Source organism: Phoca vitulina, unplaced genomic scaffold (genome assembly GCF_004348235.1).
Source record: "Phoca vitulina isolate PV1807 unplaced genomic scaffold, GSC_HSeal_1.0 scaffold34, whole genome shotgun sequence".
NCBI lineage: Eukaryota > Metazoa > Chordata > Mammalia > Carnivora > Phocidae > Phoca > Phoca vitulina.
Window position 1 is genome coordinate 10994935 of NW_022589737.1, and position 18297 is coordinate 11013231.

An 18297-nucleotide genomic window follows, 5' to 3' on the forward strand; every position below is an offset into this window, starting at 1 on the left:
AATGACATATCAGATAAAGGGCTAGTATCCAAAATCTATAAAGAACTCATCAAACTCAACACCAAAAGAACAAAGAATCCAATCAAGAAATGGGCAGAAGACATGAACAGACATTTTTCCAAAGAAGACATCCAAACGGCCAACAGACACATGAAAAAGTGTTCAATATCGCTCGGCATCAGGGAAATCCAAATCAAAACCTCAATGAGATACCACCTCACACCAGTCAGAATGGCTAAAATTAACAAGTCAGGAAATGACAGATGTTGGCGGGGATGCGGAGAAAGGGGAACCCTCCTACACTGTTGGTGGGAATGCAAGCTGGTGCAGCCACTCTGGAAAACAGTATGGAGGTTCCTCAAAAAGTTGAAAATAGAGCTACCATATGATTCAGCAATTGCACTCCTGGGTATTTACCCCAAAGATACAAAAGTAGGGACCCGAAAGGGTATGTGCACCCCGATGTTTATAGCAGCAATGTCCACAATAGCCAAACTGTGGAAAGAGCCAAGATGTCCATCAACAGATGAGTGGATAAAGAAGGTGTGGTATATATATACAATGGAATATTATGCAGCCATCAAAAGGAATGAGATCTTGCCATTTGCAACGACGTGGATGGAACTGGAGGGTATTATGCTGAGCGAAATAAGTCAAACAGAGAAAGACATGTATCATATGACCTCACTGATATGAGGAATTCTTAATCTCAGGAAACAAACTGAGGGTTGCTGGAGTGGGGGGTGGGGTGGGAGGGATGGGGTGACTGGGTGATGGACACTGGGGAGGGTATGTGTTCTGGTAAGCGCTGTGAATTGTGCAAGACTGTTGAATCTCAGATCTGTACCTCTGAAACAAATAATGCAATAGATGTTAAGAAAGAAAAAAAGAAGAAGAAGAATGTAGCAGGAGGGGAAGAATGAAGGGGGGGAAATCGGAGGGGGAGAAGAACCATGAGAGACGATGGACTCTGAAAAACAAACTGAGGTTTCTAGAGGGGAGGGGGGTGGGAGGATGGGTTAGCCTGGTGATGGGTATTGAGGAGGGCACGTTCTGCATGGAGCACTGGGTGTTATGCACAAACAATGAATCATGGAACACTATATCTAAAACTAATGATGTAATGTATGGGGATTAACATAACAATAAAAAAATTAAAAAAAAAACATTTGCTGAGAATGGAACAGAATGTGAGAAAAAGGGAGAGATGGAAGTGGTCAAGCTCCTCTCAGAGGTGGACTCATACTAGCATTGATGCTTAAAAATTCCACTGTGGGACCACTCCTCTTGATTACAGTATAGGGCCTCAGCTAAGTTATCAAGTTGCTATTCTCACTCATTACTCAAGCTTGGACCCATCACTGAGAATGGCTATTTGTCATTTTAGAAATTAGAAAGACTAAGGAAAGCCTGACAGATAAATTTCTATCAGAGGGATGGGAAGATGTTGCTGAGGAGATAGGAAATGTAGGGATGCAGAAGTGAGCACATATCTAGAGAATGTAAAAGAAAGATCTCAACCCTGCTGGCTTTGCAATGGCCCCTGGAGCATTCTTCCAAGAAGCATTTTTAGGCTGGGCAGGAAATGTCATTTAGTCATCCATCAAAAACCTCCTCTAATTACTTCTTTAAGCAAAATCAGGCCACCTGTGAACAGGGGTATGTACTAGACATATTTCTTAGGCCCTGGAGCTCCTTTTATAAAGGATACATAAAACCAAATTGTCCTTACTTAATGTATGACTGAACATACTATGGGAATTTGTACATTGTAAGCAGAGAATATCATTTAAGTCTTTTCAGTTGTAGATAACAAAAAGACTTTGGAAAGATATAGGGGAACTCATATAATGAAAAATCCAGAGACCCGGATTCATAAAGCATAAGAATAAGAGGAGTGGTCCCAGTAATGTGGGTCTCAGGAGCCAACGACCATATCTTCAAGGTATTCTATATTCACAGCATATAAACTCCAATTATTTCAAGCTCTAGGTTCAAATTTTAGGGTAAGAATATCTGCTTGGCCAGATTTGCTCACATGCTCATTACTTGGCTGAAAAGGGTGAGGTTTCTTTTCTTGGCTGAAAGATGATGAAGGTTCTTGGATAAAGGTTCTTTTCCCAAAACAAAATCAGGAGCTATTATACCAAGTGTTGGCTATATACTGTGTGGAGGAGCCTCAGGCTGCATGGGCTGAGCCAGCAGCACCTGCATTCTGTGCATCTCGTCCCTGATTTTCTTACTGTGTGGAACTTGTTATCAACACTGATAACAGCCACAGGATCAGAAAAGTGTACAGGAGCTAAGAGTTTATCTACCTACCCCAGCAGTATTCAAGTATATGAGAGGGTTCAGAGATTATCAAAAGCAGCAATTGCCAACTCTCCGAGGAGACTCAGAAGTTGTCCACAGCAGTGGTCCCCAACTCTCTAAGGGGCTCAGAGGTTATCTCTACCAGCATTCCTAACTATCGAGGAATCAAGCTTTGCTTGTTTGGTTGCTTGTTTGTATGTTTATATTAATTCCCAATCTGTTTTGGACTGTAAAATACCATAAACATTTTTTAAGAAGAAAAAGATAACACCAAAAGAAGCAAAAGAGTAAGAAGAAAGCAAAACCAAAATAAAAGAAAATATAAAGAAATATTTGAAAAATAGTAGGCAATAGACTTCGCGTGCATGGCCCTGCTGCCCCATGCCCTGAGCACCAGCACCGGGCCCCAGCTAGCGGCGGGCAGCGCGCGCCTTCCCCCGCTTCCCACTGCCTCCGCAGGGGCCCACCCGCGCCCTCTCTGGTTCCATGGCGTGCAGGCCAGAGCCTCAGCCACAGCGCCCTCTGCCCGCCGCCGGCATCGTGGCCTCTTAAGACTACCTGGTGATGGGGGCTGCTCGGGCTGTCTGGCCAGTGCATGCAGGGTGGCCGAGCTGGGCGCTAGGGCCGCCGTGGTGGAGAGCCACAAGCTGGGCGGCACATGCGTGAATGTTGGATGTGTACCCAAAAAGGTAATGTGGAACACAACTGTCCACTCTGAATTCATGCACGATCATGTTGATTATGGCTTTCAAAGTTGTAAGAGTAAATTCAATTGGCACGTTATAAAGGAAAAGCGTGATGCCTATGTGAGCTGCCTGAATACCATCTATCAAAATAATCTAACCAAGTCCCATATAGAAATCATCCAGGGCCACGCATCATTCACGTGTGATCTCGAGCCCACAGTAGAGGTCAATGGGAACAAATACACTGCTTCTCACATCCTGATTGCCAGAGGTGGCTTGCCCTCATGTCCTCAGGAGAGCCAGATCCCCGGTGCCAACCTAGGAATAACCAGTGATGGATTTTCCCAACTGGAAGAATTGCCTGGCGGCAGTGTCATTGTTGGTGCAGGCTACATTGTTGTAGCGATAGCTGGGATTCTTTCTGCTCTGGGTTCAAAGACATCACTAATGATACCAGCTTGATAAGGTACTTAGAAATTTTGATTCAATTATCAGTTCAAACTGCACTGAAGAGCTGGAGAATTCCGGCGTAGAGGTCCTGAAGTACTCACAGGTCAAGGAAGTTAAGAAGACTTCCTCAGGCTTGGAACTGTGCATGATTACTTAAGTTCCTGGTAGGAAACCCATCTTGACCACAATTCCAGATGTTGACTGCCTGCTATGGGCCATTGGGCGGGACCCAAACTCCAGTGGAGTCTGAATTTAAACAAAGTGGGGATTCAAACTGATGACAAAAGTCATATCATAGTAGATGAATTCCAGAATACCAGCGTAAAAGGCATCTATGCAGTTGGGGACGTGTAGAAAAGCTCTTCTTACTCTAGGTGCCATAGCTGCTGGCTGAAAACTTGCCCATAGACTTTTGGAATGCAAAGAAGATTCCAAATTAGACTATGACAACTTCCCCACAGTCATCTTCAGCCACCACGCCCCCCCCCCCGCCCTCCTGTTTAGGACAGTGGGACTCACAGAAGATGAGGCCATTTATAAATATTGAAAAGAAAATGTGAAGACCTATTCAACCACCTTTACCCCAATATATCATGCGGTTACCAAAAGGAAAACAAAATGTGTGATGAAAATGGTTTGTGCCACCGCAGAGGAAAAGGTGGTTGGGATCCATATACAAGGAATCGGGTGTGATGAAATGCTACAGGGTTTTGCTGTTGCCGTTAAAATGGGAGCAACAAAAGCTGACTTTGACAACACGGTTACTATTCACCCTACCTCTTCAGAAGGACTGGTCATGCTTTGTTGAAAACCCAGAGACTCTTATGGAGGGTAGCTGGACCAGGAGACCCAAAAAGAATCAAGTTACCATGTTTACTTACTGTTCCCATTTTACTGTAATCAGGAAATTCTGATAGTGGAAATTTTCAGTGCATAATAGGACTTATTTATGTAATTAGAAAGTTGTTTTGTCATTCAGGGTTAATTTTCATTTGATTGCACCTCACAGTAATCAATATTTTAAAGTTGGGTTTTCTTTTCTTTCTTTTTTTTTTTTTTATTAACAGCTCTGTGCTAGCTGGTTTTTTATTTTGTTCTGTTTTGTTTTTGTTTGAGCCTCATCCCAGCTATAAAACTATATGAAGTACAGTTAATTAAGGTGCTTGAATGAGTATTGCTTGCTAATTTTTATAGGCTCTGCATATTGCAAAGTTGCTTCAGAGATGTGACCTTTCTCCAAAGTGTATAACATGAGAAACCCGCCTTCCCTATTTTATTTCTTTTCCTTTAAATGATTAAAAATAATGTTCCTTTTTTGAGGTAAAGTACATCAAACTTGGGAAAGATTTACACGAGTGAGGGACATTTTGGAAGTGATTTCTGCTTTCAGAAGGAGAGGAATTCAAAGTCTCTTTCTCTGCTGAGAGATCATAGTTCAGTGAATGATTTCAAGTTTTTTATGTGTTCTTGTCATTTTTTTCCTGAAAACTATTTCCAAAAATCTGAAAATAAAATCATAGCCTTTTCTTCTTACAAAAAAAATAAATAAATAACAGATAATAAAGAGGAAATTATCCTGATCACTTGGATAGAGCAGCAGTGTCAAATTGTTATAAAGTTTCTAAATGCTTATTCCGATTTTCAGTATTTATCTACTCTAATGATAATAACAGTGATTTTGACCACCAGTTCTCAACTTTAACCACATATTGGAATTACCTGAGGCGATTTAGAAAATATTAAAGTATGAGTAGCCTCAGACTCCAAAGAAGACATACAAATGGATAACAGACATGTGAAAAAATGTACATCATCATCATTAGCCATCAGGGAAATTCAAATCAAATCACATTGAGATGCCACCTTACACCAGTTAGAATGGCAAAAATTGACAAGGTAAGAAACAAGTGTTGGAGAGGTTGTGGAGAAAGGGGAACCCTCTTACAATGTTGGTGGGAATGCAAGTTGGTATACAGCCACTTCGGAAAACAGTGTGGAGGTTCCTCAAAAAGTTAAAAATAGAGCTACCCTATGACCCAGCAATTGCACTGCTGGGCATTTACCTCAAAGATACAGATACAGTGAAAAGAAGGGCCACATGCACCCCAATGTTCATAGCAGCAATGTCTGCAATAGCCAAACTGTGGAAAGAGCCAAGATGCCCTTCAACAGAAAAGTGGATAAAGAAGATGTGGTCCATATATACAATGGAATATTTTTTTTAAAGATTTTATTTATTTATTTGACAGAGAGAGAGAGATAGCAAGAGCAGGAACACAAGCAGGGGGGAGTGTTAGAGGGAGAAGCAGCCTTCCTGCCAAGCAGGGAGCCTGATGCGGGGCTCAATCCCAGGACCCTGGGATCATGACCTGAGCCGCAGGCAGATGCTTATTGACTGAGCCACCCAAGCATCCTATACAATGGAATATTACTCAGCCATCAGAAAGGAAGAATACCCAACTTTTGCATCAACATGGATGGAACCGGAGGAGATTATGCTAAGTGAAATAAGTCAAGCAGAGAATGTCAATTATCATATGGTTTCACTTATCTGTGGAACATAAGGAATAACATGGAGGACATTAGGAGAAGAAAGGGAAAAATGAAGAGGGGGAGATAACCATGAGAGACTATGGACTCTGAGAAACAAACTGAGGGTTTTAGAGGGAAGGGGTGTGGGCGTATGGGTTAGCCCAGTGATGGATATTAAGGACGGCATGTATTTCCATGGAGCACTGGGTGTTGTACACAAACAATGAATCATGGAACACTACATCAAAAACTAACGATGTACTGTATGGTGACTAACATAACATAATAAAAAAATAAATAAAAAATAAATAAAACGTAAATGGAGCAAACAAAAAAAAAATGAGTCCCCTCAGAGATTTTGATTTAATTAGTCTGTAGTGAGACCTGCAGATTAACATTTTTTCCATTTTTTATTTAAATTCAATTAATTAACATATAATGTTTTATTGGTTTCAGAGATAGTGGTCAGTGATTCATCAGTATTATATAATACCCATTGCTCATTCCCCCACTTCCCTCCGTTCCAGCAACCCTCAGTTTGTTTCCTATAGTTAAGAGTCTCTCATGGTTTTTCTCCCTCTCTGATGACTTCCCATTCAGTTTTCCGTCTCTTCCCCTATAATAGTCTGTGCTGTTTCTTTATTCCACATATAAGTGAAACCATATAATTGTCTTTCTCTGATTGATGTATTTCACTCAGCAAAATGCCCTCCAGTTCCAACCACTTCAATGTAAATGGTAAGTATTCATCCTTTCTGATGGCTGAGTAATATTCTATTGTATATACATACCACATCTTCTTTATCCATTCAACTGTCAATGGACATCTCAGCTCTTTCCACAGTTTAGCTATTGTGGACATTGCTGCTATGAACATTGGCGTGCAGGTGCCCCTTTGGATCACTACATTTGTATCTTTGGGGTAAATATCCAGTAGTGCGATTGCTGGGTCATAGGATAGCTCTATTTTTAACTTCTTGAGGAACCTCCATACTGTTTTCCAGAGTAGCTATACCAGCTTTCATTCCCACCAACAATGTGAGAGGGTTCCCCTTTCTCCACATTCTCATGAACATCTGTCATTTCCTGACTTGTTAATTTTAACCATTCTGACTGGTGTGAGGTGGTATCTAATTGTGGTCTTGATTTGTACTTCCCTGATGCCAAGTGATGTGGAACATTTTTTCACGTGTCTGTTGGCCATTTGTATGTCTTCTTTGGAGAAGTGTCTGTTCATGTCTTCTGCCCATTTCTTGATTGGATTATTTGTTATTTGAGTGTTGAATTTAATAAGTTCTTTATAGATCATGGATACTAGCCTTTTATCTTATATGTAATTTGCAAGTATTTTTTTCCATTCTGTAGGTTGTCTTTTGGTTTTGTCAGCTGTTTCCTTTGCTGTGAAAAAGCTTTTTATCTTGGTGAAGTTTCAGTAGTTCATTTTTGCCTTTGTTTCCCTTGTCTTTGGAGATATATCTAGCAAGAAGTTGCTATGGCTAAGGTCACAGAGGTTGTTGCGTGTGTTCTCTAGGATTTTGATGGATTCCTGTCTCACATTGAGGTCTTTCATCCATTTAGAGTTTATCTTTGTGTATGGTGTAAGAGAATGGTTCAGTTTCATTCTTCTGCATGTGGCTGTCCAATTTTCCCATCACCATTTGTTGAAGACACTATCTTTTTTCCATTGGATATTCATTCCTGCTTTGTCAAAGATTAGTTGACCATAGACTTGAGGGTCCATTTCTGGGCTCTCTATTCTATTTCATTGATATATGTGTCTGTTTTTGTGCCAGTGCCATAACATCTTGATGACTACAGCTTAGTAATAGAGCTTGAAGTCCAGAATTTTGATGCTACCAGTTTGGGTTTTCTTTTTCAACATTTCCTTGGAGATTCAGGTTCTTTTCTGGTTCCATACAAATTTTAGAATTATTTGTTCCACCTCTGTGAAAAAAGTTCATGGTATTTTGATAAGGATTGCATTGAATGAGTAGATTGCTATAGGTAGCATAGACATTTTAACAATATTTGTTCTTCCAATCCATGAACATGGAACATTTTTCCATTTCTTTGTGTCTTCCTCAGTTTCTTTCATGAGTGTTTTACAGTTTTTTTCTGAGTACGGATCCTTTGCCTCTTTGGTTAGGTTTATTCCTATATATCTTATGGTTTTGGGTGCAGTTGTAAATGGGATCAATTCCTTAATTTCTCTTTGTTCTGTATTTGTTCTGTCTCATTGTTAGTGTAGAAGATAGAAGATAGAAATGCAACTAATTTATTTGCTTTGATTATTTTATATCCTGCCACATTGCTGAATTGCAGTATGAGTTCTAGCAGTTTTGGGGTGGAGTCTTTGGGGTTTTCCACATAGAGTATCATGTCTTTTGCAAAGAGTGAGAGTTTGACTTCTTCTTTGCTGATTCGGATGCTTTTTATTTCTTTCTGTTGTCTGATTGCTGAGGCTAGGACTTACAGTACTTTGTTGAACAACAGTGATGAGAGTGGGCGTTCCTACCATATTCCTGACCTTAGGGAAAAGCTCTCAGCTTTTCCCCATTGAGAATGATATTCACTGTGGGCTTTTCATAGATGGCTTTTATGATACTGAGGTATGATCCCTCTATCCCTACCCTGTGAAGAGTTTTAATCAAAGAAGAATGCTGTACTTTGTCAAATGCTTTTTCTGCTTCTATTGAGAGGATCATATGGTTCTTGTCCTTTCTTTTACTTATGTAGTGTATCATATTGATTGATTTGTGGATGTTGAACCACCCTTGCAGCTCAGGAATAAATCCCACTTGGTCTTGGTGAATAATCCTTTTAATGTACTGTTGGATCCCATTGGCTATTATTTTGTTGAGAATTTTTGTATCCATGTTCATCAGGGATATTGTTCTGTAATTCTCCATTTTGGTGGGGTCTTTGTTTTGGGGAAAAAGGTAATGTTGGTCTCATAAAACGAGTTTGGAAGTTTTCCTTCTGTTTCTATTTTTTGAAACAGCTTCAGTAGAATAGGTATTAATTCTTCTTTAAATGTTTGGTAGAATTCCACTGGGAAGTCTTCCTGCCCTGGACTCTTGTTTGTTGGGAGATTTTTTATTACTTCTTCAATTTCCTTGCTAGTTATGGGTCTGTTCAGGTTTTCTATATTTTTCTGTTTCAGTTTTGGTAGTTTATACATCTCTGAGAATGCATCCATTTCCTCCAGATTGCCTAATTGGTTGGCATATCGTTGCTCATAATATCCTATTATAATTGTTTATATTTCTTCGGTGTTAATTGTGATCTCTCTTTCATTCATGATTTTATTTATTTGGATCCTTTCTGTTTTCTTTTGGATAAGTCTGACCAGGGGTTTATCAATCTTATTAATTCTTTCAAAGAACCAGTTTCTAGTTTTGTTCATTTGTTCTACTGTTCCTTTGCTTTTTATTTCATTGATTTCTGCTCTGATCTTTATTATTTCTCTTCTCCTGCTGAGTTTAGGCTTTATTTCCTGTTATTTTTCCAGCTCCTTTAGGTGTAAGGTAGGTTGTGTATTTGAGGACTTTCTTGTTTCTTGAGAAAGGCTTATATTGCTATATAATTCCCTCTTAGGACAGCCTTGCTGCATCCCAAAGGTTTTGAACAGTGGTGTTTTCATTTTCATTTGTTTTCATGAATCTTTTTAATTCCAGTTTAATTTCCTGGTTGACCCATTCATTCCTTAGCAGGATGCTTTTTGGCCTCCATGTACTTGAGTTCTTTTCAAATTTCCTCTTGTCCAGTTTCAAAGCATCGTGGTCCAAATATATGCATGAAATGATCCCAATCTTCTGATACCTGTTGAGACCTGATTTGTGACCCAGTATGTTATCTATTTTGGAGAATGTTCCATATACACTCAAGAAGAATGAGTTTTCTGTTGTTTTAGAATGGAAAGTTCTGTATATATCTGTTATGTCCATCTGGTCCAGTGTGTCATTCAAAGTCTTTGTTTCTTTGTTGATCTTCTGCTTAGATGATCTGTCCATGGCAGTGAGGGGATAGACCCTTTAATTATGATATAGTGTCCTTCCTCATCTCTTATCATAGTCTTTGGCTTAAAATCTAATTTTTCTGATATAAGGATTGCCACTCCAGCTTTCTTTTGATGTCCATTAGCATAATAAATGGTTTTCCACCCCTCACTTTCAATCTGGAGGTGTCTTTGGATCTAAAATGAGTCTCTTGCAGACAGCATATCGATGGGTCTTGATTTTTTATCCAATCTGATACCCTGTGTTTTTTGATTGGGGCATTTAGCCCATTTACATTCAGAGTAACTATTGAAAGATATGAATTTAGTGCCATTGTATTACCTGTAATTTACTGCTTCTGTAGAAGGGCTCTGCTCCTTTCTGGCCTATCTTACTTTTGGGCTCTCTCTTTGCTTAAACAATCCCCTTTAATATTTCTTGCAGGGCTAGTTAATCACACATTGTTTTAATTTCTGTTTTTCCTGGAAGCTTTCTATCACTCCTTTTATTTTGAATGACATCCTAGCTGGATAAAATATTCTTGTCTGCATATTTTTCTCATTTAGCACCCTGAATATATCATGTCAGTCCTTTCTGGCCTGCCAGGTCTCTGTGGCTAGGTCTGCTGCCAATCTAATGTTTCTACCCTTGTAGGTTATGGACCACTTGTTATGAGCTGCTTTCAGGATTTCTCTTCATCTCTGAGATTTGCAAGTTTCACTATTATATGTTGGGGTCTTAACCTATTTTTATTGATTTTGAGGGGGGTTCTCTGTTCCTCCTGGGCTTGGATACCTGTTTCTTTCTCCAGATTAGGGAAGTTCTCCACTATAATTTGCTCCAATATACCTTCTGCCTTTCTCTCTCTTTCCTTTTCTTCTGGGATCCCAATTATTCTAATATTGTTTTGACTTTGGTATCACTTATCTCTCAAATTCTCCCCTCATGATCCAGTAGTTGTTTATCTCTCTTTTTCTCAGCTTCTTTATTCTCCATAATTTTGTCTTCTATATCACTAATTCTTTCTTCTGCCTCATTTATCCTAGCAGTTAGAGCCTCCATTCTTTATTGCATCTTGTTAATTTCCTTTTTGATTTTGACTTGGTTAGATTTTAGTTCTTTTATTTCTCCAGAAAGGGATTCTCTAGTGCCTGCTGTGCTTTTTTCAAGCTCAGCTAGAATCTTTATAATCATTATTCTGAGCTCTAGTTCCAACATCTTATTTATGTCTATACCAGTTAGGTCCCTGGCAGTCAGTACTACCTCTTATTCTCTTTTTTGAAGTGAGTTTTTCCATCTTCCCAGTAGAAAGTGGTTGCTGTTATATTTATAGAGTTGCAACTATTCTTAGATCTCTGGTTGAATTTGCAGGTGTTCAGAATTACTTGATAACTATATAGCTGAATTCCTAGGACCAGAAGGAACTAAGGTCTCCTACTCCTCTGCCATCTTGGTGATAATCCTGCAGATTAACATTTTTAAAAACTTTTCAGGACATTATGAAATGCAGCCACAGATCTAGACCAATGTTTTGAACCTAGGTAGGCATCAGAATCACCTGTGGAAATTTATAAATATATTTATGCCCAGGACCTACTCAAATCTCACAAAATTCAAATTTCTGGTGGTAGTTCCAGGGCAGTGGTACATTTACAAAGTGCAGCAGAAGATCCTGATGGACACGTTGGATAAAAGCTGTGGATTCAGGCCAAATATCTTATTTTACTGATAAAGAAATGGAGGTCCTAAAAGGTACAATGTCAAACCCAATCATACACAAACCTAGTTATTATGTGAAAGAGACAGAGTATTTAAGTTTTTAATATTATATAAATTTTCAACTATATACATCAGGTCCTCTTAAGTGTGAAAAAGGGGCCACATACAGCCATGAATTATTAGGGCAAGGCAAATGAAAGAAAAAAATCTTGCTCCAACTATGAGGAATTGATGCATTATGTCATTGAATTTGCTTGATGAGTTGAATTAAATAATAGTATGTTTAATAGATGTTTGTTGTTGAGTGTATGTAGATCTAAAAGATAAGAAATGGAAAAGAAAATAGACTCATTTAAAAACTGTTGCATCCATGTTGGTCCAGAACAATGAACAAAAAATTCACAGCATAATTAGATAGTTTTTAATGTTATGATATATGGTACTGTACATGAAGAATGGAATAGTGTGCTCTATGTAGTCAGGTAGGAGTGAGACTTGCAGGTTATTTCTGAACAAACTCAGTGATTTGGGCTCCACAGGGAAAAAAACACTGAGAAGGCATGGAAGTCATTTGCTACCAGAAATGTCCTGGATCTAAGAGGGGAAGATGGGATTATTCTGGCTCAATGACACCATACAGATTAATCAAACAGTTAAAGTAAAGATAGAAAGCCTAATATCAATATCAAGTCTAAACTATATTTGTAACTAATTTTATCTTATTTAAAAAATATTATTTTCTGACATTGCTAATTAGAGGCAATAATATAAGGACATAGAAAAACAAGAGAAATGACTTACATGTGATATTATTCAGTGAGCAATTTTTAAATCATAAATATGATTGCTCTGATCCGAAGGTAGCATGGTAAATGTGATTAATATGTCCTACTGCCAAGCTGCCCTGAGATATGATTTTTAATACGATGTTGGAACAGGATACAGGCTATTAGCATTGATAACAATAGTTTTCTACTGTGTATTCTGTCTCATTACCTTCCTGCCAATTGGAAGATTAAGCTAAATCAGCATAATCTCCATCCAGGTAAGAACTCCAGAGCTGAGAACCAATGACAGCACAGCAATCAAAATCCTATTTGAAGGTCAGAAGGGCTACCAGGCTCTCTAAGGACAGCTTGGGCATGTAAAACATTCTTGGGAGCACAGCCATTCAGCCACATCCCACACCATACCTCTCCCTAGGTGAGCTCACCTCCACCATGACATCTAGACCATCCATGTGCTAGCAACACCCAGATCCACACCTCCAATGTAGACCTCTCATCTGAACAGCAAGCAGACTGTTCCACCTGACAGCTTCATTTCAATAGTTTACTGATATGCACCCCCAAAAAGATGTTCCAAATGCCTTCCTTTCATCAACCTGTTCTCATGCAGTCTTTGTTATCTTAGTAAATTTCCAACCAGTTGCTTGAGTCCTATATGTACAAGATATACTTGACACCTTCCTTTTTCTATCCCTTATTTGAAATTTACCCCCAAGTCCTGTCAATTTTACCTCCAAAACATGTCTAAATTTGTCTACATCAAGCCACAATCATCTCTACCCTAGATCTTACACAAAGACCTTACCAAAGCCTTCCAACTGTTCTCCCTGTGTCCACAGTACTGCTACTCAAATGTCAGACTGGTCTTTAAAAACCATTATTAGACCACATCACTTTTCTGCTTGAGGAAAGTATTAGCTTATTGCCTTTCAAAGTCCAAAACTCTTTACCAGGTGTGATGGTTAGTTTTGTGTATCAACTTGGCTAGGCTATAATAATGTTGATATTGCTGTGAAGGTATTTTGAAGATGTGGTTAACCTCTACAATCAGTTGACTTTAAGTAAAGGAGATTATCCTTGATAATGTGGGTGTGCCTCTTCTAATTAGTTGACAGGCCTTAAGAGCAAAAACTGAGGTTTTCTGTAGATGAAGCAATTCTGCCTCAAAACTGAAGCATTAGTTCCTGTCTGAGTTTCCAGTCTGCAGCCTTGTCCTACAGATTTTGGCCTTACCAGTCCCGCAATCACATGACACATGAGCCTTGAATAAATTTCTACTCCCTCCTCTTTCTGTATGTATATGTGTATATATAAATACATATATATGTATATGCATTATTTGTGTGTTATTATGCATATATATGTGTATCCTGCTGGTTCTGTTTCTCTGTAGAACCCTGAATGATGCACCTGATGTGAGATGCACTGCACAGAGTGTGGCCATTCCCTTCCACTCCAACTTCATTTCACAAATTTTCTCTATAGTCATTCTCCAGCCACAGTGACTGTTTAGTGGTTGGCATCAGAGTGTTTGCTGAGCCTTTTGGGTGTGCAAGGTTAGGCTGGGCTTGTTGACCTAAGCAGAGTCTACTGAGCCCCAGCTGCTAGAGTTGAGCTCTCCTTCCCCACTGCCAGGTCAGCAGTCCCTTGATCAGCATCTGGTCATTAGAACTGCTCACAGACATGAACTCAGACTTGGACACTCCCCAGGAGGGAGTCAGGGCTTTTGTCTCACCAAGTTTTGTCTCTTTGGCTGGCAGACTCCTTCCTCTGCAGTCACTGCACCAGCAGAAGGTAGGTGGGGGTGAAGAGGGGGGAGAAATAAATTATTGCCTTGGGAATTATAGCTAGAGAATGAGAGAGACTCAAAGTAAGAGAAAGAAAGAAAATACAGTTGGAAACTCTGTATGGATGTGGTGTGTGAGATACAAACTGCTATAAAAGATGATGTGTATAAAAATAACATTATAGTTATTTGAATATGCTTATAGGAATTGTTATAATTTGGCAAGAAAAATTGGTACCTAACATATAACTTAAATCCAAGATAATTTCTTAGTCTGAAAAGCCCACAGTGGCTAAACAAGGCTCACATGAGGTGATGTTTGTTAAAGCTAGTTTTAACCCCCCTAGAGTGCTACACAAATATTTGTGTGTGATATTTTAATGATATTTTAGTATTACTACAGTTGATATAGCTCATATGGAACCTCCCAAAGGACTAGAGTATACCTCACAAAATTCTATGTGGTAAAGGGGAGTAGGTACTATTATTTCAATTTTGCGGATAGAGCTAAGGTGAAGGACAAAACAATTGGAAATATATATCCAAATTTGGCATAGAACCAGGTCACATGATCTTCTACATGTTGTAGTTTCTATTGGGCCATGCTGCTTCTCAATAACACAATTAGATAGGAAGTCTTCATCAATCTGATATGAAGGACAAACAATCTTATTCATTGGAATAAATGTTTATAACAACATATAGAACTGCCGAGGACAAGCCAGTAATTCATTAGCAGGAGGTTTTGTGAGGAAAGAATACATGTGAAATCCTAAGATCCAAGTTCCCAGCTGCCATGCTGTGAAATTCTGTTTATTGACCAACCCAACAGGGATTTCTGTGTACATTTTATCTTCTGCCAATCACTATGGAGAATCAAAACTCAATATTCTTTTACAGTTCTGGCTAGTGGGATAAAGTATACACTTTGGCAGATTCTCAGAAGGATTTTCTTTTCCTTAAAAAAAGAAAAAGTTAAATCAGAGGCCACCACTCTTTCTTATTCCTTCTTCGAATGTAGATATGTTATCTGGAGCTACAGCTGCCATCTTCTAAACAGGAGGCCACAAGTGTGAGGAAAATGCCAGTCAAATTATAGGACAACTACCCTGACATTAGAACCAACACCAGCAGCTGCTAAGAAAACACATAAAACTTTATTTGTTTAAGCAATAGACAAAGTTTTATTTTATGTGATACTAATACATATGTAACTGTTAGAAACTTTAGTGACATTGGGAATTGGACATATCACAAACTTCCACTAAGCTGGTACAGGTTACAAGAGACTTCCTAACTAATAAGGAAGTAGAGGGAATTAGCGGAGAAAACATGTGGAAGGATGCAGCAAAAGCTGCAAGATATTCTTTTTTTATTTTTTTTTGTTTTTTTAATTTTTTTATTGTTATGTTAATCCCCATACATTACATCATTAGTTTTAGATACAGTGTTCCATGATTCATTGTTTGTGCATAACACCCAGTGCTCCATGCAGAACGTGCCCTCCTCAATACCCATCACCAGGCTAACCCATCCTCCCACCCCCCTCCCCTCTAGAACCCTCAGTTTGTTTTTCAGAGTCCATCGTCTCTCATGGTTCTTCTCCCCCTCCGATTTCCCCCCCTTCATTCTTCCCCTCCTGCTACATTCTTCTTCTTCTTTTTTTCTTTCTTAACATCTATTGCATTATTTGTTTCAGAGGTACAGATCTGAGATTCAACAGTCTGCTGCAAGATATTCTTAATGGACTTTGTCTTCAGTATCGTTCTCAACACCCCCCCCTTTTATTTATTTATTTTTTTGCCTGTTCTTCTTTCTTTTTATCCTCCTCTACTTTCTCATTTGGGCATTTATATCCCTGTCAATGCTAAATTCAGTAAAATTTTCTTCATTGGACTTATCCCAAGATGAGGTATTAATTTGAATAGATCGATGAATAGATGGATGGATGGATGGATGGATGAATTGATGATGGGTAAATAAATAAGATAGGTAAATGGATGGATTAATGGATAGGTGGGTGGATAGATGAGGGAGATGGATCAATGGATGGATGAAGCAAAATGGTAAACCAGGTGATATTTATTCTTTGAATTTTTTCTCTGTATTTTTTTAAAAGAGCATTGTCCTGTAGAAATAGAGAAATATTATGTGTCACATACATAATTTTAAATATTCTAGTAGCCACATTTTAAAAAGTAGAAAGAAATAGATGAAATTAATTTTTAAATGGTTCATTTAACCCAATATAGCTGAACTATTCTTTCAACAATCAATACAAAAAATAATCAACATGGTATTTTTATTATTTTTTCTTGCTAAGTCTTCAATATCAGTGTATCACTTACACACTGTCTCAATAGCCACATTTCAAGTGCTCAATAGCAGCATATGGCTACTGGTAATCATAGTGGACATGACTCAGATCCTCAATATGAAATTGTCCGGAAGCCTTGTTAATGTTCTTCTCCTTTTCACTTTATTCAGGAAGTACACTGCTCTCAGCTACAGGACACAGTTCTCTATCTATGTCCCATTAAACCCTCATGTTTTAGGTTTGTGCTGGTAAAGGTACAAAATGTAACTTCTACCCACAATATTTGCATTTGAATGAAGCCAGAAAAACTTTAGGCCCCCAAAGAATAAATGTTCTACCACTGACATCTGTTTCTCAGGTCTTGGGTAACTAATTATTATCCTTGCTTGACCCCTATAATCCCATCTTGATTTCAAGGTCACAGGGTTAGAGATCATGGGGCAAGAAGATAGTGTTTGTAGCTCAGAAATCTCTAGCAAGAAGCTAAACATATCCTGAATCCAAGAACTTAAGAATCCTTCCCATCATGGTTCTCTCTCTCCAGAAGCTTTCATGGGTCTTGTTTTGCTGGAGATTTCTGTGAGTGCACGGGTATGTCCAGCACTCTGCAGCACTGGGTGTTGTGGGAAAATGGGGGACAACAAACACCACAGAAGAGAGCAGGAAGAGTGGGGGGGGAGCCCATTCAGTGAGCAGTCTCAGTCCCTGCAGTAACAGCCCTGTGTTTCTGGGAGGTTAACCAAAACTTTTGAGCCCAGGTTTCTGGGAGAAGGGAGTTAATGACATCCATCTCAGGTGTCTGGGCACATGTACACTGGTCCCCACAAATGAGTGTTATATAATCATGTCATATTCTAGTGTATTAATTAGACAAATGAGGATGAACAGATGGAGCGCAGACTGGGTGAGCCCAATTGTGAAGGCAAAGAGCCTTGTGAGGTGGAACAGGTCTGAGAACCTAGGTCAACAGGCCAGAGAGCTGTTTGTGAAAAACAAATGATATGAAGGAACACGTGAAGGTTCCAGGTATCAAATCACAACCCAGCATATCAGGGTAAATGGTTCCCTAAGAAACCAAGTAGTGATATGTGGCAGGAAGTATTAAGGCACTATACCAGGGAGAATTTCCAAACCAGGAAGACTGAGAGGAAAAATCCACAAAACTATATATATATATATATATATTTTTTTTTTTTTTAATTGCTGAAACAGGAAGATGGTTTAACCCCCTGGCCACATTCTCTAGAATGTTTAATATCAGTCGAAACTGAGCAGTGGAGATAGCAGGAAAAATGGGGTTCTTTGACAGAGAGACCATTAGATCAGGCAAAATCTCTCAGGAGGTCATATGTTTCCTCGTTGAACATTGATCAGTATCCAAATGGCACCCCAGGTGACACTGTAATGGGGCCCATCTCTACAGCATCCTCATACACTGTCCCAGCAGCCCATGGTTCTTTTGTTTCACTGAGGCAACAGAGAGCCCACAGGGCTTAGAGTTTCTGCTTAACCACAAGTACCATCCAGGGTGAGGTGACCAGAGCCAAGTGCACAGACACTTGAAAATGAGATGAGGTTCCCCCCACCAGAGGTCGCAGGCAGCTACATTTGGAAAGACAGGCTCAGTCCTAAATTCTGTTTAAGATATGGCTGAGACAGATCACAAAAGTGAATTTGGACACATGTTTGTAATATTGTAGTTTCTCTC

The 18297-nt window shown here is 39.1% G+C and overlaps 1 pseudogene; it reads left to right on the forward strand.

Moving 5' to 3' along the window:
- Positions 1-2678: 2678 nt before the first annotated feature.
- On the forward strand, positions 2679-4257 carry LOC116645802 (annotated as a pseudogene).
- The last annotated feature ends 14040 nt before the right edge of the window (positions 4258-18297 follow it).